Raw genomic sequence first — 23,517 nt, 5'->3', positions numbered from 1 at the left:
GACCAGCCCTCTGGCTGTGTTTTTTTGTTCATACTGTCCAATATGTTTTTAAGAATTTTTTTCTTCAAAGTTTATATTTGTGTAGCTTCCTTAATCCTGATTTCTTAAATGTTTGGATCTAGCCTTCAAATGCATTAAACACTGCACATACAGGTATCCCTGTCAGGAGTCATCAGGAAGATGACATCCTGGGCTCCCTTTTAATGCTGATCACCTGCCCATGACTTCCAAGGCAGCCTGATGTGCACAACTGAAGAAGCTGGTGTCTTCTCTCCTGTAAGTCACTGGATAAGGCTGGAAAGCCTGCCACAACATTAGGAACTTATGCACTTTCAAGGAAAAATAGAAAGAAAGCTAATGTAATAAATATGGGCACCAGACCTCAGTCCATCTTTCTGGTAGTTGTAGAAAGAACATCTTAAGGACTCTTCTACACGCTTAGGGTGGTTACACATTCTCATTTAATATGAAACTCAACAGGTTACCTAGTTATCCTTTGGAGGGGGTTCCATATATTCATTCATAAAAATACTCTGCATGCATTAAAATGGTCTCTAAAAACCAAAATTCAAGGATCTGATTAAGAACAAAAACCAAAACCAAAAACCATGATTTTTCCTACCTGCCTGGTGCTATATTATTTAGCCACTGAAGGACAAAACAAGAGAAGCCACCAGACATTCTCTGTAGTTGTCCATGCACCTGTCTTTCTCTCTTCCAAACAATTCATTCCCCTGTGAGTTACCAATTGTGGAAAGAAGCCCAGTCTTTATGGAAGCAGTTTTTCTCTCAAAGCTTTAGTCCATAGGATCTGTAACTTCAGAGTCACAGGAGAGCAGCCCTAGAAGGAGCATACAGGCTTCCTGGTCTAACCCTCTCAACTTTCCAACCAGAAAGATGAAGCAGGACAAGTGAACCAACTTGTCCAAGATCACACCACGAATCAGAGCCTGGCACAAGGCCCAGCTGGCTTCCAGTCGAATGCACTTTCCCACTTATTTCCTAAGATATGTGTTTTCAAATTATATTAGGGTCTTGAAATTTTCTATGAGACATTGGGTGTTTTTTCTAACAATTACTACAGTGTTATCTCAAGACGGGCATTACATGAGAGTGAGGATGCTCAGAAGGGGATGGATTCGAAGTACCACTTTAGGATTCAAGTTCACAGTGTGAACTGGATGCTTGGCAGAGCAGTGTGCAAATGCAAAGGCCAGGGCCGGTCTACCCCAAGCCCAAACTGGGGAGATCTAGGTGTTAAGAGGAGAGCCAAGGGGCAGCAGTTTCAACTGACTCCAACAAGAGGGTAACTGAGATCCCCTGTTCAATGAAATTACAGCCTCCAGACACTTGTAGAAAAGCCTCCTCCATAGCCCTTGCACATAACTGACTAAATATTTACCCACTAGCCCTTTCTTTATTTCTGGATGAATGGAGATTCTAACAGGTGATGTAAATAGGGTCATGGCAGTCACAGAGTTGATCATCAAAGAGTTTGAAAACATCTAAAGCACAACAATTGTGTTTTTAATATGTTTAAATTATTAAGCATTGTACTTCACAATATAAAAAACTACATTAAATAATAGTCTCCTAATTCCACAGATTGTCTGTTTAAAATAATAAATTAATTCAATGTTTGAATATGGTTGTTAGATTTCTAAGTTAACCCCCTAAATCTATTTTAATAACAAAATATCTTAGTATGCTATCTTTCTGTAAATTGATGAAATTCTTATTAATAATATGTAACTACATAAGGACAAGAAAGCACTGAAATTAAATAAGAGGTCTGTTCCTAAAATCTCTAATGTAAACAAATGAAAGAAAACAGATTAAATAAATAAGGACATGGAAGAATGGGAAAATCCTGAATGGTAATTATGAGCACTTCTGAGAACTATTAAGGTTAACAATAATAAGAGTGTGTTCAATGGAACTAAGTGGGCAGTGAGTTAAAAGATGGAGGAAAGGAGGAAAGGAGAAAACACTAGGAAAAGACAAAAAGAGGTGAGGGAATGATATCTTCAATTCTGTGTCAGATGTTCTATGTGGGTCTTTGGGTGGTGCCATTCATTTGGAAAATTGGGCAACTGTTCTTTCAGCAAGAGTAGAGGTCATGGTCATCATCAGGGGTTCTCACAGGTGGTTCCTGGTCCAGCAGCATCAGCACCACTTGAGAACTTGTTAGAGATACAAAACATCAGGACCCAATGAATCAGAAATATTTCTTTCGCCATATTCTTTCTTAGTTTGAGAATTACTGGTAATCAGTTATATGGAATGAATAATGCAAGAAGCTGTTCACAACCTAGAACATTTGCAAATTCAGGCATTCTGGCCATGTTAAGTGGTGACTGTTCGTTAAAAACACTACTTTTCAAATCTGGCTGGACTTTAGAGTCCCTGAGAAGGTTTAAAAAACTTCATCAGTCTGGCATCCCCGGAAATTACTCTTATTTAACTGATAAGGGTTTAAAAATATCCCCAGGTGATTCTAAGATGAAACAATTAGAAAACCAAATTTTTAATTCACTTTAATCATATTCAGTATTGGATTTATTCCAGTTCCTCTCCTCGTGACTGTATGATTAGTTTGTGCTTCATCAGCTAGGCATCATCAGGATACCCAAACCAGTTAGGGTCTGCCTCTTATAGGACAACTAGGGGCTGTTTGGCAATGCTTGGGGACATTTTTGGCTTTTAAGGAGGTGAGAGTTGGGAGTTTGCTACTGAAATCTACTGGATGGAGGCCAGGGAAATAGACAGACATCCTATAGGGCACAGGACAAGCTCCCACAACCAAGAACAATCTAGCCTCAAAAGTCATTAATGCTGCTTTTGAGGCAAACCAACTATTCTCAATTTGTTTTGAGTCTTGCATCTAAGATTTGGAGGAAGAGTGATGGGGCTGGGCTGTTCAACAGTCAAATCCACCTCAACTCACTGTCCCTGGCCAGAGCCCCCTTTCTGCATGCACGTATATGTGGTTACCAGGTTCCTGCTCAGTTATTAAATAAAGAGTACTTCACTTCCTAGTCAAATATGGTGCTTTCTGCATATGCTCTGTTGGTCAGGAACCCCAGAAGAAAGAAAAGAGAGTATGGAATGATTTAGATACCCAACTCTCACCTTGTCAGCCTAGTAATTCCTAGGACCAGTCTTGACTCTTCATTTGTAAGTATCTGAGTTATAAAAATGAGGAAGCCCAAGGGTCAGCTGAAGAGAGAGGTGAAATGGGATTAGGGTTCACTGTCTACCATAGATTAATCCAAGATCTCTTCATTCAAGCAGATGCTGGGGGCACTGCTGGTTCACTTGTGCATATACAAGAAGACAGGGCTGCTGCTGCTGAGAGCGAACTGTGTCAGAGGGCACGACACACTCTCCCTCTCTTTATTCTACTCCGAGAACAAGTGCTCTCACCATCTACTGTCTGTTTTACCCCAAATCCTTCACATCCTCTGTTCCAAAGATTTCCACACTGATTCTGAGCAATTTATGTCAGCCCAGGTGTTCAGAGTTCCAGGTTGAAACATTTGGCTAATTAACATCATGCTGCAAACACTCAAAATCACTTCAGCTGCCACTAGAACAAAACAAAACTCCCAAAAACAAAAACTGTGGGGAAATATAAACAAATGGCAGTATTCTGTGGAAAACAATGTGTGATTTTGGTGACAATAAAAGCAGCAAAGGCTTTCTTGAATTAATACTGTGTTCCTTAAAAACATTTTTCTAAAATGACTTATATTGAGTTTGCGTAAAGACTTGAAAGTACACATATTTATATAGAATTCAGCTATGTGCCAGGATGCCAAGTCATTAGCACTTGCTTGAAAAGAAAAAAAGGTACAGTGAAAAAGCAGTGCGAACCCCAAGAGTGGCAATTTGGGAAATATCAAAGGAAACGGCCATTCTTCTATTGAGAATCCAAAAATGGCCATTCTCCCCGAGTTTTGCAGTCACAATGCTCTCAGCTGCAGTTCTCTTTGCACTTAGAGTTTTCCAGCCCCCACTCCTTCCCCCAACCCCACTCAAGGTCCCGATTTAATTCCTGCATTTTAATCCTTTTAAACACCCATTTGTTCCTTTCTTTCCAATCACTTTCAGTAAACCTTCATGTTTTTGGAAAGGGGCCAAAGGTAGTTCTGTCAGAATTAATTTTTTAAAAGGTATGAACTGTGGAGTATAGAGAAAGAACTCCAGTTTTCTTAGTTTTAAGGCAGGGAATCCAGGTAAGGTACATTGAGTTCTTGATGTATTTTCTTTTCCAAGTGCTAGGGAGGGGAGGGATGGGGTGAAGAGAAGCTCTGGCTTAACACTTGGTTGGATTTCCAGGTGGCATTCAAGTGTGGCTGGTCTGAGGTGACCAGCAGGCTAATGGCTCTATCAGAGTCAGTCTACAGGTAAAGCTAGTGAGAGAGAGGCCTTTTATATACTGTCCTTTATAGTTTGTATCTTAAATGTCCCCCAGAGCTCCTGTGTCCTTGACGTAACAGTGTTTCAGAGGTAGGGCCTTTAGAAGATTACTGGATCGTGAGGGTTCTACCTCTGTGAATGGATTAATCCATTTATACATTCATGGCTTAATGGGTTTGGGGAGAAAAGCTTTGTATAATGGCAAGCTACTTCTCTGCTTCCTGGTCGCCACAAAGTGAGAGGCTCTGTTCCACCAGGCACTCCCCATCATGATGTTCTGCCTTGCCACATTCCCAAAGCTATGGGGCCAATTGACCGTGGAATGAAACCTCTGACACTATGAGCCAAGCCATGAGTATTCTGTCACAGTGATGGAAAGTTGACCACAAAGAAAAGGTCATGCCCACAGGTTTGATCTAAACAATGCCTCAGGTGTTTGCAGGCTGCAAAGGTATGTTTTTGAGTATACTATTCTACCTATGACTTAGCTCATTTTTAGAAAAACCTTCTGAGTCTGAGTAATAAAGAATTTGTGAGTAAAGCCTAAAGAAAAAAACTGAAAGACCTCTATTTGAACCATCTTTGAGCCACTGTGTACTGACAGATATTCTTTAGGATAAATTAACACAAAAGGGAGAAGAGAATCTCATTTTAAGACAGGAAGAAGACAGAGCTTCTGTTCACTGGTGGGTCTGGAAAACATAATTCAAGTTTGGTGGGTTGGGGTACCCAGGTATAGCAGTGGCAGGAGCAACAGAATCTAGTACCCAGAGCACCCACTGCTGGCTGGTGTCCCACTGGGCACTATCAAGAAGCAAAGGTAAGGGTCAAGGAGGCAGAGCTGGCAAAATTCACTATTCGTCTGCTGTGACATTACTGTCATTACTGTGACAAATACCTGAGATAATCAGCCAAAAAGGAGGAAAGGTTTGTTTTGACTCTGTTTCAGAGGTTTCAGTCCATGATCACTTAACCATATTGCTTTGAGCCTGTGGCACCACAGTACATCATGGTGGAAATGTGTGGTGGAGGAGGCTGCTCACCTCATAGCAATTAGGAAGCAAAGAGAGGGAAGAGGCCAGGATCCCAATATTCACATCAAAGGCATACCCCTGATGACCTACTTCCTATCACTAGACCCTACCTCCTAAAGGTTCACCACCTCCCAATAGCCATAAAGGCTGGGGATGAAGACTTCAACACATGGCCCTTCAGGGATATTCAAGATTCAAACTATAATAATACCAATAGACTCCAATAAAGACATCCTTTAGTATCCCTGAGAAGCTGGAAAACATCCTGGGGATGTCCACCAGAAAGGAGGTGGGCCAAGGAGTCTCTTCAAGAGAATGAAGTTCCTACAACAGAATAAAGATCAAAGTCTTTGGAACACAGTGCAGCTCTTAACTCTTAACTCTTCACATGTAAACCCACCAATTCTCTATCTCATAGTGCTAAGTTCTACAAAACAGGCTAAATTAATTATGCATATAACTACATGACTATGACCAAAGACTACAGGAGATAATAAACAATCTACCAAAGCCCCCTTAGATTATTAACATTTATTATTTTATTTCTCTGATTGTCCCTTAGGCAAATAACACATAGTCTTTCTCTGTCCTATCCTGCTGTATCACTGCTCTTTTATCGTCTGCTCCTACTATCCCATGTCTGGTCCTAGTCTTGTTTTTCAATTAAGATTTTTCACACAGAAGAAATATGATTTGTCCTCAAACTTGTGTGGGAAGAGCACTTCATGGGCTAGCCCATGGATCAGCTGTCTTTGAGTCAGGTGCACATCTGTAATCCAGGGTTGGGTAGAGTAGAACATAGTGGCTCTGGGCATGACTGACACAGCAATTGCTCACAGTATTGTCACAGAGTTAGACACATTTGCAAGTTGTCTCATAATTGTTTGAAAAGAAAAACTAATTAATTAAATTCACTTCTTTTCACTGTGGTAAAGATCCATTCCTAAATTATTCCAGATATTATCTTAAAAGTCCCCCAGGATAAGAGAATGATTAAGAGACCACAAAATCCAACAGGTGAGGCAAACATCTGATCACACCAAAAGTATGAGTAAATTCTGAGATAGAGAAGCATCTATGAGATGTTCAGAAAAACAGGAGTATAAGACAGGACAAAGAAAGGAATAGAGTGTGTCCTTGGCATATGGCTATTGTGGGAAGTCATTGAACTTGTGCTATGATCAAATAACTAAGCCCCTGTTAGGTACCACCATTCCAAGTTCTGGCTATTTCTTCTTTCAAGTTTGTGTCTCCAAGGCCTTTTTTTTTTTTTTTTTTACCATAATCACTATCTGCATCCTTACAATAAGCCCTACTACTGGAGGAAGCTGTCTTGCAAATAAAGAAACTAACATGCACTAAGCCTTGCACATTTCACATAACTAAAAAGCTATAGGAATTTGAAGTGTTCTGGAACTCTTACCATAGAATGATTTTTTTTTCTTTTGTACATGCAGTGTAACAACTTGGATAAAATAATTTCTGGCCCCAACAGCCAAAGCCTGGATAAAGTCAGACAACAGGCTTAAGGTGAAATTAAACATAGCCCAAGAATCACAGCTCTAGATATTATGAGTCCCTATGACAGAGATCACTAATGCTTCATCCCTGTCAGAAATCTTTTTAGTCATCATGGAAAAATGGAAGGTGTGCCAAAAGCTGAGGACTGGTAAATGTCATTCAAGTTTTCAAACTGAAGAAGTAGACCCTAAAAATTGTACAAATGTTACCTTTGAAGAAATGGGGAAAAAAGTTACAAATGGTCTGCTCATGAAAACCCAGAAGAAGAAGAAGATGCAATCACCAAGAGGCAGCAAAATTTTAATCAGAATTGGTTAGATTAGCTTAAGGTGGTGTTTCCCTTTGATTATATTACTGCACCAAAATATGGACGTCAATAGTGTATTTTACAAAGTATCTTGTGGTATTCTTACATGTGATGAGGGACTTGGTTAAAATTTATTTATATTTCATTTTCAAAGCTGATATCCACCCTCAAGAGAGGTTTCTAGTAGCCACAGGATTTCATCTTTGGTCTGTCCAATTCCGCACTTTTATCATGTCCTTGGATAAGATAGAGAGAGCATTCCCTTCAAATCTTCAGAAGCTTAAGTCTGAGAAAATGGAACGGCAGGCATGAGACATGGATTAGACCTAGAGGGATATAATGTTCTTTGGCCCAAAAGGCAACCATAAGTAGAAGCTGAGAGATGCAAGGCTTAAGTAGCAGAAAATACTAGACTTTCATCAAAATAAAGCTACCCATGATCCAAAGGCAGATTCAGATCACCAATAAAACTGGAAAGATAAGTGGCATTTAATGTACACATGGTTTATAGAATTAGGGAGGTAATAAACTTTTTATACTCTGGACCATACCTGGAATGTTGTCTTTACTAGTGATACAATTTTGAAGGACACACATTCACTGCACTCTAGAAAGAGTTACCAGGAGTGTGCAAAAACTCTGACTTGCATCATATGAAGAATGGCCAAATGAACTGTGTATACTAACCTGGCAAGTACAGGTTGAGGAACAGGGCAATACTTTTGGAAATAAAGGAAAGGTGGTCATGTGAAGAATGCCAACACTTCATCTTGGTATTTCCAAGGGATAAACGAGATGAAAGCAGTACAGGTCATCCTAGCTTAGTGTGAAAATAATGTCGGCCTTGGCAGATATCCAAAGCCCATGAACCACTGATGGGAAATTAGAGAATAGTGCAGACTTTAAGATGGGATGTTGGACTGGGTAATCCTTTAAGGCCCTTTTAAATTTGAAGAGTCTACACTTTTCCATATTATGTTTTCAGTCTTATAGTCCAGTTTTGATCTCATCAGTTCACTGATCTCAAAAACCTGCTATTTTTCCCACTTGAAACTATAACTTTAGTCTATCATTTGAAGCTGGTTCATTTACTTTTTGTTATATTTTTACAAATTTCTTGAGTATACCTACTATAACCTGGGAATATCCTAGAAACTAGAGACACAAGTGATGAATGGATGGTCCCTGACCTCAAGGAACTCACAGTCAGGGGAAGGAAAGAATTGAAATATAATAATGTTGGCATACAAAGAGTTGGTTCAGGGCATAGCTGATGTGAGTACCAAGATAGGACCCCACAGAGCCAAGGAGGACTTAAAGAAAGACAGGAACCCGGGTGTTAGAGCTCCAAAGCCAGCATTCCCAATCTCTCTGTGCTCCTTCTGTTGTGTAGAGAAGTCATTCCAAGCAGTAGTATGGTCAAGGCTGGTAAATCCTTTGAAATGAACTCTGTTGGGAAAGGAGGGGTACAAATGGAGCCTCACTTAACTGTCCTTTAAGAAGAGATTTTCAAGCTACTCTTTAGGAGAGAGCAGTTTGGTATGAGGTGCCTGGTCCTCCTGGCCATTTCTGGGGAAGGAGAGAGACTCTGACAGCCACTGGACCTGGTTAAGCCAGGGGTAGTCACACCCTCCCCAACTAGCTCCTATTTGGTAGACCCAGGAAGGTCTTTGTTCTCTAGTTCCAACTTTCCCAGCAATCTCTGAATGGGAAGAAGTATGGGTAAGATTCAAGAGTCAGGCAGAGAGGGGCAGGGCCTCCCCATGTTCCCAAACCTAACCCCTGATGAATCCTAAATAAAACTGGCACTACGTCCATTTATTTGTATGTTCATACTGAATTCAACCAACCCCTGAAGGAGTGGTAACACTGGGAATCAAACCTTACTGCGACTTTATAGCAAATTCCATGATGGGCAAGCTAGAGTTAAACAGAATGCCACACTTAAACCTAACCACGGAGAGCAAACAGTATTTTCTAATTCAGAATGACATTCGTGAGGATCAAGAGAAGAAAACATATTTAGCAGAATATGTGAGGGTACAAATCAAGCTGTGAGATGGTTTGTGCACTGCAAGGGATCCTGCTGACAACTTATTACCCTGTGGATCTAGTTAAACAGTCCACCTTACGTGCTGATATTATATGGGGCTACCATACAGTCACGTCATGGCTCTGTACGTGCATAATATAATATAAACCACTCTCATAAATAGAAAAAAGTTAGCTTGCACAGTCAGAAACAGCTTGCTTAACCACATTATGGTATTTAACTGTGTGCTTATTTTTAAATTGTACTAAATTGCTCTGGAGGCAATGACCTAATGGGGAGAGAAGCATCTCTTCATGGAGTGCAGGGAAGTGTCTTTTAAGACCATAATCAAAATCCCCTCTCCGGAGTTCAGAGTCTGTAAAACCTTCTCAGTAACATCACCCCTTCCACGCACTGTCTTCTCAGGTGCCCATCAGGCAACCAGGCCTTCCCTATGCACCTCTGAGCTCCCTGCAAGAACATCTCACCAACAACTTTTTTGTTAACTTCCAACATTTTAGCCCTTTACTGGAAACAGGCAGTACAGACCTCCTAAAAACCATCTCTAGGGTGCCAGTGACTTTACTGAATTCTTTAATTTTGAAAGAGTCACCAATATATAATGGTGCAGGACTCAAAATTCTTTTGGGTTCCAACTTAGCAGGATTTGATCTGCACCAAATACCATACTCATCCAGACTGCTGAGCACAAGTGCCTGAGTTCTAACCAGAGAGCAGTTCTATTGGGCACCAATGAGCTCTGTGCAAATTATCACCCAAGCACACTGTCCAAGAAACACACAATCAACAACCAAGCACCACTACCACTGTCTTTTGATACCAACAGGCTATGTGTTGATAGATGCTGCTTCCGAAGTCCAGGACAGAGATTCCTAGAGCTGCAGCTGGTGTACAGTTGAACTATTAGAATGCATCTCAACTGGCCAATCAATAACGCCTACTGAATACCTAAATCCCCCCTGCCACTGCCCTAGCCATCTGGGGTACCCCTGAAGGACCTCTCCCTACCTCCTTCCTACAACATGATTGTTAAAGGTCAAAGCCTATATAAAAGGGATGGTCCAGAAAGGGTCCATGCCCCTGTTCCATCAGTGATATCCATTCTGATTACTCAATGCCTATGCTTGATGGGCTATCTATTAAAGACTGTGGCTATCACCAGAGCCCACAGCCCAGGGATGCTGTCACAGATCCTGTGCTGAGCCCATTCATATTCTGATTCTTTCAAACATATATCCACACCTCTAACACAATTATGCACACAGAAGAATTAGCTCCCTGCATAGGAATCCTCTGAGGAATGTCTCAAGAACATGCAGTGTATATTTCTATACAGAATAAGCTATGTCAGATGAGGGGTCTATGTTTTTTTCATGCCTTTCTTGCAGGATTCAAATATTTTAGTGGTAATTATTTAAAATCTTCAAACACTGGAGTCCACTGAAAGTCAGTGGTTTCACTTTTACGAGTTTGGTTTGGCTCCCCTCCTCGCCCCCCATCCTATTAGAAGAGATTAAAAAAATTTAAAAAAGTAAGCCTTTGCACCTGCAGGTGAAACCCTAAACCTGCAGTCAGGGTCCTTGTAGTTGGGGGAAGCTGAAAGTTTCACAACAAACTACAGAGATTTATTTTTCCTCCTGTTGGAGAACAATAAACTCCTTCTGGCGAATGTAGTATCCTAGGCGAGTAATTACTACTGAGGCACATGTTTCAAGAGACTGCCTGAAAGCATCCATTGATAATCTCCTGTGAGGCCTAAAATTCCCCTTGTACTCCCAGCTCCTAAAGAAACTGGGTCAAAATGAAAGCAGACAATGAGCCTCAGACAAATAGAACAGACCAGGCTTCTATTGTCTAGTATTTGTTTATCAAGAAATTTAAACATTCCTTAAGCAACATAGTCATTCTTATTTCTAATATAGAAGTGGAAGGAAAAGCAGACCAACAGCAAAGGAAAGTGTATGTGGTGGTGGGAGGGGAGGAGGTTACCATTTATAGTGGTTAAGTGGACAGGAATATATGTGGAACATTCTGGATTGTTGGAAATTGTTAATAGTCCCAACCTTTCCTAAGCCAGTCTGACGGAGGACTTTATGGCTAAGCCTAAATTTACCAAAATCCACCCATCCAAAAATATTATCTAAACATACTTCCACCTCTTTGTAACAATTCAGATCAGAGGAACTGGTAAGAAAAAAAACCCAAATGCCTAGCTAGCATTTCACTCATGTCACTCAAAGAAAGAACAGGATCCAAAGGATTCAAGAAACCAAAGAGATATTACTTCAGAACTTTTTCTTTTTCTTTTTTTTTTTTTTTGAAGAACACAGCAATCATTCTTACCAGATATTTGAAAATTCTGCAAATGCCACTGATAATTCTTCTAGGCTACAGAATTTTCACCAACTTCTTCCATTCCAGGAAATGTCAGATGGATGACTCACCAAACTCAACTAAGAAATATGCTACTACGACGAGTGTGGCTAATACTGTAAAGTTTGGTAAAATGTGGTTCCCTCCACCCCCACCCCTGCCATTTATATTTATTTAGGTACGAGGCCCACGGAAGATACTAATTTGTATAGATAATACATGCATGTGTGAATGATCATCCTAGAGGCACAAAATAGGCTGGTGGCTGGTGAGGCCAGGACTATCCCAGGCCCTGAATGCCAGGCCAGTTTTCCTCTCCTGCCCCCAAGCTGTCTTAACCCACAGCCACTTCTTTAACTTAGTCCTAGGTCACCTGTCCAAATGTGCTTCACCTGCTTAATTCCAAGACTGCTCCTCTTGTTAGGAATATCTTTCCCCTACCTACTCTTTATCCTCAAGGCCAGGAAACAAGCTCATGGGGAGAATGTTCCTATTATTAGAATATTAAATTAACTTGTGATAGAGGACCAATTTGCCTCATCACTTAGACATAGAAAACAATTAGAGATTAGAGTGCTTTGGGGGAGATTCATGTATAAAACACATCTTGTTTACCTCTAAATAATTTTAAAAATAGGTTCAAAGGAGATATGTGCACACCTGAATATTTGCACACCTGTATTTGGGTTAAATTCTATTTTAATCAGTCCCTGAAAGCCCCCTTTCAGAGAGTGTGGACCTAAATAATTAACCAAATAAAACTTTTTCCACATCCAGCCTGAAGTAAAGGACTAAGCCAGACAGCCACAATTAGTTTACAGGATATTTTCCAAGTATATATAAATGTCTCTCAGTATGGAATAGTGTCAACATCAAGCTCAGGTTTAATTTTTTTTAATTGTGGCAAAATATATATATATATATATATATAACATTTACCATTTTAACAATTTTAAGTGTACAATCCATGAGTACTCAATACATTCATAAAGTTAAACAAACACAACCACTATCTACTTCCAGAAAGTTTTCATTACCCCAAAAGGGAACCCCACAACCATTAGCAGTCATTCCCCATCCATCACTCCCTGAAACTTCTAGTTAACTATTGATCTGTTTTCTGTCTGTGGAGAGCAGGCTGTGTCCTGCTCCAAGTCACTCCACAGTGTATAGAACAGCAGTTTTTAGGCTGTGCCTGAGTTACTCCATTTTAGAAAGCCGTAGTTTGTGATGAGTTGCTCCATTTTTTAGAACAAGGCCTTGTCTGCAGAAGTAAACAACCACCATCTGCACAGTACATCTTAGGGCATACACTGATAAATAAATTAATTGAGCTAATAAAATGACCACCTGTGAACTTATTGAATTAAGTCAGTGGCACATGGATGCATGGACCTAACTCCACAAAGAAAAATCCAGGCCCATGAGCTTATCAAACATAATAGACCACCGAATTAACCAACCTCCTCACCTGAGATCCACAAAAAGAGGAGCACCTCAAGACTGGACAAAAAGACATACACTGACCCATCATCAGATCATCCGATGAACTCATCATGAGGTAGACAGGGAACTCTCAACCCCCTACCCCTGGACTTCAACTAAGTTCAATCTCCATCAAGTGGGCTTGATTTTGCCCACTTCCAATTACCTGTGTCTGGACCCTAGCCTCTTAGAATAAGTTCTGTATTCTGAAAGCTATGTACCCTGAGCAAGTTATTAGGCTGGCTGGTAATCTTATCTGACCAACTGCAATGACTCTCTTGCATTTGTATCTGCTCTCAGTGCAGCCTCCTGGGACACAGTAACCCCTTTAACGCTTTTTTAGCCTTTCTGTAATCAGTTTTATATATCATTATGTAAAGTGTGATGTGTGACTTGAGTGTCACAGATATTAGTAATTAAGATTGGAATTTTAAAAACCACTTACTGCTCAGTTTATTACACAGTGAATTGTAACCAATATAGGTGAAGTACCTTGTGAATTTAGTGTTTTTCAATAAATTCTGAGAGTATAAGAAACATATAAACATGTTTGGTCTATGTTAATGGCATAGCTTGCTCATGATACTATCTACATAGATTTATTTATTCTGAACATGTCACAGAAATCAAAAACATGGCCTTTTGTGTCTATTTATTTCACTTAGCACAACATTTGAAGATCCATCCATGGATCAGAACTTTAATCCTTTTCATGGTTGAGTAAAGCTCCATTGTATAAAGATGCCACATATTTTATCCATTAATACACTGACAGACATTTGGGTTCTTTCCATCTTTTGGTTATTGTGAATAGTGCTACTATGAACATTCACATATAAGTTTTTGTATCTGTTTTCAATTCCCTTGGGGATATATATATATATATATATATATATATATATATATATATATATATAAATGAGTGACCAATGCAGGATTCTCTGTGTCATCTGGACTCAGCACACTGAACACCTTCTCAGACAGAACCTTTTGGTCATCCAAACTAAAAAGCTCCTTCTGCCCACCCCACAATTTCCCTCACATCATCCTTTTTCACTCTCTTCATAGCACTTCCAGACACTCTGAAATTACAGTTATTTGTTTAGTTGTTGATTGTTTATCATGCTGTCTTTCTAGACAATAAATTTCATGACAGCAAACTCTTCGGTTCCATGTGACACAGTATCCCCAATGTGTCAGGCATTTCTTTAGTAGATAAATGTCTGAATTGTGTGTGAGCCAGATTCAGTCCCACTTCATTTTCTTTCTTCATAAAGAAAATAATTCTGGATGGCACCTGGCTCCAAAGCCTCAAGAGATGAAGGAAACTGGCCCCAGACCCACCGGATTAAGGACACCCTTGACCCACCGTTGACTGCTTAGAAGTCAAATGTACATTGAAAGCTCTACCTTTCTTTATTCTGCACAGACCATCAAACATTACCAAGGCTTGTTTTTGTTCTTGAAGTAAAGATAAAGGAAGGTTACAAAAGGTTCTTAGGGTAAGTTTGCTTCAGGCTTTGATTTTGTTTTGTTCTGTTTTGTTTATCAAATAAAAGCCTTCAAGTACTTACTTTAAGGTCAAAGCCAAAAGTCAAGTTACTCTAGAAGATTCTTCAAGTGTACACTCTTACCCTCCAGTCCTTTCCACAATGATCAGATTCTTGCTATTTGCATGAGAAAGAGGAAAAAGTCAAAAAAAAACATCTGAGTTGAGCATAAAGCCTTCAGAAGGTCTGAGGCTTTGAAAGATGAAGAGGCTTTGGCTGGGAGAGGTAAAACTGCTTGCCCAGGAAGCTGTGGTGGCCAAGCAGAGAGCTGGTCCACACTCACCAGTGGAGAACCAGCTCCCTGAGGTCAGAAACCCCATCTTTAGTGTCACTGCTTGACTCTCAGTGGAGCAGAGCCTGCCAACAGTGTACTCAACAGATGTTTCCACAACTCCACGGGACCCCTTCAGTTCCAGGCTCAGAGCAGATAAGTATTTTCCCAAGCTCTGAGGAACCACCTGAATTTAAAGGTTGACAATAACTATCTTGGTGGAGGTCACCTGAGGCTGTGCTCTGGAGTCAGCAGTCAGAGCCCTGTGGGGTCTGCAGGTACAAAATGGTCAACTATAGAAAATAAGGCAAATACAGGTCTGACAGGGTCTTGGGTGAAGTCAAGCCACAGGTTCACAAGTTACACTAGCTACATAGCACCCTCCAAGGCAATTCAGTTTGCAGACCTAAGTATCATTCTTCCTGGACCTTCATTGGTTTCTTTTACACACCTGTGCTATTTCTCAACCAAAAAAAACCCACGCAAAATAATAGCCCATCATGAACACGATAGAACATTTGAACCAGAGTTGATTTTTATAATTTTGTTTTATGGAGGAAACTATATTCTTGACCAACACATCTGAAAAACCAAGTTTTCCATATCTTGCTCATTTGTGTACTTGCCACTGTGGGCTTTCAATTCTTAGAAGATTCCAGTTTTAAAAATGAAGGTAATGGTCCAAATAATGTTCCCTCACAGCTTTCTCCATAGGAGCTACAAATGAACCTTTCTGGGACTTCCCAAGGACCTGCCTAACATTGCTAGCTAGGACTTTTGAAACACTCATTATTACATTACTTCATTTTAAAAATTCTGTTTTTTTCTTTTCCTGGTCTAATGCAAAAGAGGAGAACAAGAGAAGGCAATGACTTCTTTCTGCCTTCCTTTACTTCTACATCCTGGACCAAGAATGAATAGTGCAACTGGGGCTTCCTGCATCTTAGCATATGGAGATGTCATTCTTGACATGAATAGACTTGGCAAGAAAGTCTTCTGTTTTCTCTTTCCTGGGTTATTCTGAGAAACGTAGCTACAGATGTCGAGTCTGACTAAGCAGAATCTGGACTCAGATCCCTCTAAATTTCAGGTACAATTAAATCAAGGGTGCCTCTGTGCATCCCTGTTCCTGATCCTATATTTGTATGCCCCTGAGCATTACCATCAAGGCCCTCTACTAAGCACCACCCATATGCAAGTTCAGAACCAGAAAAAGAGATCAAGACAGGAGAACTGCCTCTCAGGGGTTTACAGTTTTGAGACACAGCAAAAATTTAAAATATAATATAATTAATTTATAATTTATAATTTATAATTTAATTAATTTAAAATATAATATTATACCATAGAGAACGTGTAATGCTGAGTCTCTGAAGAAGGAATGCAGAACCTTCTACCGAAGCTTGAATTTTGAGATAAATGTGTTGTTACAGAGAATGTTTAGAGGCCTGTGAAGGGAACAAGTAAAGGTGGTGCTGGAATGTTCTCTGACTGGCTTTCATTTCCTATGGATCTGTAATAGTGAGCTGGCTCATGGCCATCAGTGGCCAACTTTAAGCTTTCTTGAGGTGGGGGGTTAGTAAAGGAGCTCTAAAAATATCCTGGTTTTCCATCCTGATAACGTTTCTTTTATAGGTAAAATTGGGTTAAAATGAACATCAAGTTGTGGTCTGAAAGCACAAGTGGACAGAAGAAGCCCTCTTTCTTCACTGGCAAAGTGATAAGGAGAATGAATGGTGAAGAGTTGATATGTCCTACTGAGTTCCATAATCAGTTACTCCCATCCCTGTCACAGTCACCACCATCCAGCTCGAGGGTTGGCCCTGATTCTGTGGACCCTAGGCTCCTTAGAGCACTGGAATGGTACCCAACACAGTCCACAATAGCAATTCTAATAGCAGGGGCCCTGCAAAGTGGAATGTCTGATATTTAAGATCCCTCCAGCTCCGAAAACTTGAATTTGAGAGCTAAAGAAGAAGGACTGAGAATCAGATTGTCCTCTTGGGGATTTTATTCTTATTTCACTTTCATAGTAGAAAGTTCTATGGATGCTGCTGCTTCAAATGCAGGACTCCTTTTTAGGTTACTACTTTTAAGAATGACTAAGATTGTTACCATCTGCTTACAGGTTTCTTTTAAGTTATCAAAATATCCCTTTTTCCAAGTAGAATTGAAGGTTTCAAATGGAATACTCCTGGGAGAGGGATCAAAATGAATGAAATTCAACCCAAGATTCAAATGCCAGGTTCTTATGAGCTCCTAAATTTCTTCTCATGCAAGACCCTGATTCTAGCATATTAAGCAGTTTCATGAAAGATCAATAATGCCTTAAACAATCAGAAACTGAAATAATCCTGATTCCAGGGCTCACTTCCTGGATGTACAATCTGTGTAGGTGCACAGGACCGTATCCCTAGAAGGTTTCTACACTGGTTTAATGCTCTGCTGTCTTCCCTTAAAATCAACAGCCTCTGAACAAGGGTCCCACGTTTTCATCTTGCACTGGGTCCTAAAAATTGTGCAGCTAATCCCATCTAATTTTAAACTGAAATTCATCTGGTTGGGTTCATTCCCAAGAAACATATCTAATAAAGATATCAAGAATAGATATAAGAATAGAGATATCTTTATTCTAAAGAGCTAAAAAGGAAAGTACAGAAACAGGTGAGAACGAAATATTTTTTAAATGGATAACCACACCAAAAAAAAAAGCACTTTTTCCCCCCTAGAAAAGGTCTGAGTTCAGCAAGATTTGGGGTCAGTTTCAGACTCATTATTTGTCCTTGACTGAAAGGCACAATGTAAAATCACATTTTGTGTGAAGCAGTTCACTCCTCTTCAAATGAAAGAAAATTGAAAAATAAATAAAAAAGAAAGAAAGGTCAAATCGACTTCCCAGGGAAGAGAAAAATGCAGCTTGGGGAAAAAAAATAGTTTACTCAACTTTTTCAATGATACCAAAGGACCTTTTGACATTTCTTGGCAATGACATGACAGTACTATTGATGTATAAGAAAAAAATGGTCTTCACTAAGAAACTTCAGAAAAGAGGCCTCAATGACGAGTTTATGCAAAATGTACATAGCCCTTGCTATGAACCTTGATCTTCTTTACATGTAAAATGTAAGAGTGTTAAAAAAAACTAACTCTAAAGAAAATGTAATATTCTAAAAATATCTGTAGGTATGCATCTCTATTCTATATTCTGAGCTTTGGAACTCAGACATTTTCTTCTGGTTCCCCTGCCCTTTTGAATGGGTGATCTCTCCACAAAAAAAGAAGCCAGGGACAAAAGACAAAGGGAACATCATTTGATGGATGCATAGTACAGAATCAGAAATGTACCTGGAACTCAAGCTTTATACCTAGGAAAAGGGAAAGGAAGTAAATCCAGGATTTTACTATGAGCCTAGCTCCTTGGGCCTCACTTCTTCAGAATAGGCAACAGGCCTTTGATTTGTTTTCCTTTGTTTTGTTTTACTTTTTATTCATATTTTGTTTATAATTAATAGCTACGAACCACATAAATACAATAGAGGGACACAAAAGCGTGACAGAGGATAAGCATACACTGTTCTGGGTCCAGAAACCATATTTCTATCCAATAATATTTTTCTGTGCTGACTGATCTGACTATCTGGACTTCCCAGACATGCTTCTCTACCCCTACTTTAGAAAAATATTGTCCCCATCTCTCTGCTGAAATCCCTTATTTATTCCTGCATGTTATCCTTTTTTTTGTTGTTGTTGTTGGTTAAATCCTTGAATATATTTAGCACAATCTTGAAACCCTGCCCAATAATTCCCAAAGCAGGCCATCTCTGTGTCTACTTCTACTGACTACTACTTCTCTTGGCCAAGAGTCATATTTGCTTGATTCTTTATATATCTTATGACATTATGTTGTGATGAACATTTTGTGTAAAAGAACAGTGGAGACAACATTAATAATTATTTATCCACAGAAAAACATCCCACTTATGTCAAGCCTATAGTTGGGAAGTAGGGCCTGGGTCATCTGATCTATGGTTGAGCTGGGTGGGATTTCCTGCATCTGTAGTTGCATTCAATTCACCACTGGCTTCAATATTTTGAAGATGGGATCAAGATTGCTCCTTCTAGCAGGTTTGAGATCTGAATACTGGAGCATTCCAGAGATCTCTCTACATATTAGTACTGAACCATCAGTGTTCTAAACTGGGAGATAACTCTCTCAGGTTACTTTTGGGGTCATTATGATATTCTCTTAATTCTCCGCTATAGCTCCTGGCTTTCTGCATCTCTGGAGATACCTCTCTGATCTGTCCTCAACTTATGAATGGTGGACCCAAAACATTTAAGGACTGCCACAATGGGAGTTCTCTCAGCTTTACTGCTTTGTCATCTGCAATTTGCTTTTAAGAAGAATCATGTGTGCCAAATGGGGAAATTCCATCAGCTTTTTTTACCTGCCCTGGGCCTTCTGTCCTCCACCCCAACACAACTGCTGAAGAACCATGGGAATGATTCAGAGTGGGGCAGGTCTTGTTTGGGGTTGGAGATACTTGGGATTCTAGCAACAGGTGGCCATTCAAAAGCAGTTAAGAGTTGGGCTGATTCTCCTTACCCTGACTCTGTCAGATTCCTCGATTTTCTACCTCTCTGCCAGGGATGAAAGGAGCCCTGTGGTATTTCCTGTCCTAGGCAAGGCTTATCACTTTCTGAAACTTAGTTTAAACTATTTATATTTATTTATGTTACTGACTCTCATTTTTAAAAAAAAAATCATTTTGTTGCTTTTCTGTTAGGGCAGGTGGGAATTTTCCTTTCAATTTTCAATATCTGAACCATATCCCTAATTCTACTTTTAGGGCCATATTAAATTCTGGATCTTTCCAGGAACCCAAGGCTCCTGGCCAGTCTGACCAGCTGCTTTAAGCTGCAGCACAACCAGACACTTCACTGGATGATATCTTAACCAAACACCCAGGTTGGCAATTTCAGTCTATTCCAAACCTCTCTCTCTCTTGATGGAATTTTCACACCATATTTCATTACACTCTCAGTTCTCCAAGACTAACTGCCTGTAATCATTCTCTAATTGTTGTGATTACTTCAACTCTTCAATTCAAAAAGTACTGTCTTTTCAACCACAAACCTGGTACCTGATTCTCCTCTTAGACAACCTATTTCTTATCACCTTGGGTGATGGACCCTCTCGACTGAATCTCACACTTGGTCACTTGTACCTGATGGTGATTCCCTGCAGCTAATATGTGGCATTCAGAGAATATTACCCCTTTCCTCCATAAGTCTCTTCATCTCTGCCCAGAAATCAAAAGGCTCAACCCTGCTCACAGGTACCATCTTAGGCCCTGACGTCCCTACCTTACCCACTTCCTATTGATCTTCCAGACTCCGGACCTGCCTACTAGTCTCTTCTTTCTAGTCTATTCCTTTCATACTTCAGATAAAATTTCTACCCCATTTTACTGTCCTCTTTGTTCCCACTTGATTTGCCTCAAGGTTTCAGCCTGTCCCAGCACCTTTCTCTGACATGATTCATTGGCATAATATGGAGACTAAATTGTCTTCTTGCCTACCCATTCCAAGGGTAGAAAGTTAATGTCTATAAAGGACTGCACCTTCTTTGACTCAAGGAGCTCAATAAATTCAAAGTCCTAATAAAATGATACAACATCATTCCTATGACTTAGTGACTTATTTAAGTGAAAGGGGAACATTTCAAGATGATAATCTTCAAGAAGTTGGATAAGGTGTTCCTTGAGAATTCCTTGCTATTTTCCTCATACTGAAAATACTGATGGGATTGGGGGAGAAGTGGAAGGGAAAGATAAGGTTCTAAACTTCCTTTTGCATTTGTGTAAGTTTCTGCCACAAGTATATCTTAGTTTTCATCATCCAAAAATTCCAAGATGCAAAGGGAATTAATACTGGTTTAGATTAAAAAGACTGGGTGGTGGAGTGGAGTCTAGTTTCAACTATATCATTTATTTGCTATGTGATCTGGCTTCAGCCACTTTATCCTCTCTGATCTCTTCTGCCTACCCTATCTTGTTGTGAAGATTAATATAAATAATATATATATATGAATACAAAGCATGACAAGTAAATAAAACACAGAAGAGACAAATTCTTATTGATATGTTATTTTTATATGACTAAACACTTGTAATAAATTTATCCACATCTCTTAGTTCCTTATCTCAACAGACTAACATATAGACAACAGGGTTCCACTTCTGCAAAAGACAACACAAAAGAAAAATTAATTTCTAAGTCAATATCACATTAGTTCCATCTAGGGATGTGATTTCTATACTTCATAATACCCCAGGAGCAGATGAGACATGTTCTTTTTTATATATTACTTGTGTTATTCATTGACACTTTTTGTTGCTATGACCAAAAGACCTGACAAAAACAACTTCAGAGTAAGAAATATTTATTTGGGTCATGATTTCAAATATTTCAGTCCATGGTCAGACAACTCCATTGCTCTGAAACTCAGGTGACGGCAGAACATCATGTCAGAGGGCATGGTGGAAGAAAATTACTTAGCTCATAGTCGCCAGAAAGCAGAAAGGAAGAGAGAGAGAGAGGATTCAGAGAATAAGATTCAGTCCCTCAAGGCAACTCCCACTGACCTACTTCTTCTAGCCATGCCCCACCTACCTACAATTACCACCCAATAATCCATTCAAATTATTAATGCATGAAAGGGATTAATCCACTGATTAGGTTAAAGCTCTCATAATCTAATACTTTTACTTTTGAACATTCCTGCCATTGTCTCACTGGAGCTTTTCTGTGGGACAGCACATATCCAAACCATAACACTACTTACACTTCTTTTTTATTCCCCACAGTAAAATTCCAGCCCTTATAGAAAATATGATGGAGAACTAAGTATGGAAGAGACTTTTGAAGGTATACAACAAATTATGCTGAAAGGAGGAGTGATACCTTTGGCCTGTTGGAGCAGGAAAACCTACCCTTATTGAAAAAAAAAACTTTACCAGCAAGAATGGTTTACCTGAGGGATTAATGATGATTAAACATCTGAAAATATATCCATGTTAATTCAGTACATTAACAGAATATGAAAACCAGCCAGTGTTGTGTCAATACAGGTTAAATAAGCCCTTGACTATTCATACTCCCATGAAACACTGTTCACAAGAGGCTAGATAATGGAATCAACCAAAATGTCCATAAACAGATAAATAGATTAGAAAATAAATGGGGTACCTACACACAGTGGAATACTCTTTCGCAATTAATAATAAAATCCTGTCATTTGTGGCAATACAAACCAAGCTGGAGCATATAATGTTAATTAAAATAGTCCAGGTCCCAAAAGATAAATACCTCAAGATTTCACTTACATGTGGAATCTAAAAAACTAATTTTATACAAGCAGAGAGTACAGTAGGGGACACCAAGAGCTGGGAAGGGTAGGAATAAAAGAAGATTGGTTGATGGGTACAAAATCACAGATAGGAAATAAATCCTGTTATTCTGTTATAGACAGGGTGATTGTAGTTAACATTATATTGTATATGTCAAAAGAGATAGAAGAAAGAATTCTGAATGTTCTTATTATAAGGAAATGATAAATGAAATAAAGGATAAGCTAAGTATCCTGATTTGATCATTACATAATATGTATATGTATCAAAACATTATAATGTACCCCACAAATATGTACAATTATTATGTGTCAATTTTTAAAAAGTAGTCTTCCCCTACTAAAAAAAACCCTTATAAGTGTTAACTCTAATTCATAATTTTAAAAAATACTAAAAATGGTGTTATATTAAAAACATATTCACTAAAATCAGAAGACAAATATGTTTGCTATCATCTTACCACTAGAACTTGACAATGTACCAAAGGTCTTAAGCAAGGCAATTAAACAAGAAAACAAATGATATATGAATATTAGAAAGGAATAATCTAGAAAACCTAGGAAAGTCAATTAAAAAAAATTAAGGCCAATGAGTTATTAAAACACAAGATCATTATAGAAAAACTTTTCTAAACACTACCAACTAATTAATATATGAACAAATGTATAATAGGATCTCCCCCAATCAGATGTGTGTGTATGAATATTCAATAACAAACCTACTGATAATGGTGAGATACACATGCAAAGAAGATCAGAAAATGGGAGGTTTCATGAAATAAGAAACATCATGGTCCAGATGTCAAATATATTTCAAAGATAAAAGGCATTTTTTTAAAAGTCTGAAACACAGAAACTCAATCACTGACAGGTAGACCACTGAAACAGGGAACTGAGGAATGGAATGAGGCAAAAATTAGAATACAGTTTATGCTAAAGGAAAAGAACTCAACGGAAAAAGAACAGACCCCTTTTAAAGATGCTAAGAAAACTGGTACTTATTGGGGAAAAAACTAGATTCATATCTTGTAATATACATAAAAATAAACTCTACAAGGAATAAAGAAACAAAGGTGAGGTAAAAATTATA

The 23,517-nt window shown here is 39.0% G+C and overlaps 1 protein-coding gene across 13 annotated transcripts in view; it reads right to left on the bottom strand.

Moving 5' to 3' along the window:
• Nucleotides 1-23,517, bottom strand: part of GLIS3 (GLIS family zinc finger 3) — a 441,268-nt gene that overhangs the window by 214,881 nt on the left and 202,870 nt on the right. The gene's annotated exons all lie outside the window — the stretch shown is intronic.

Source organism: Spermophilus citellus (genome assembly GCF_964194105.1).
Source record: "Spermophilus citellus genome assembly, chromosome: 2".
Classification (NCBI taxonomy): domain Eukaryota; kingdom Metazoa; phylum Chordata; class Mammalia; order Rodentia; family Sciuridae; genus Spermophilus; species Spermophilus citellus.
Note: the sequence above shows the minus strand (reverse complement) of the source record. Positions and strands in the feature narration are given on the sequence as shown.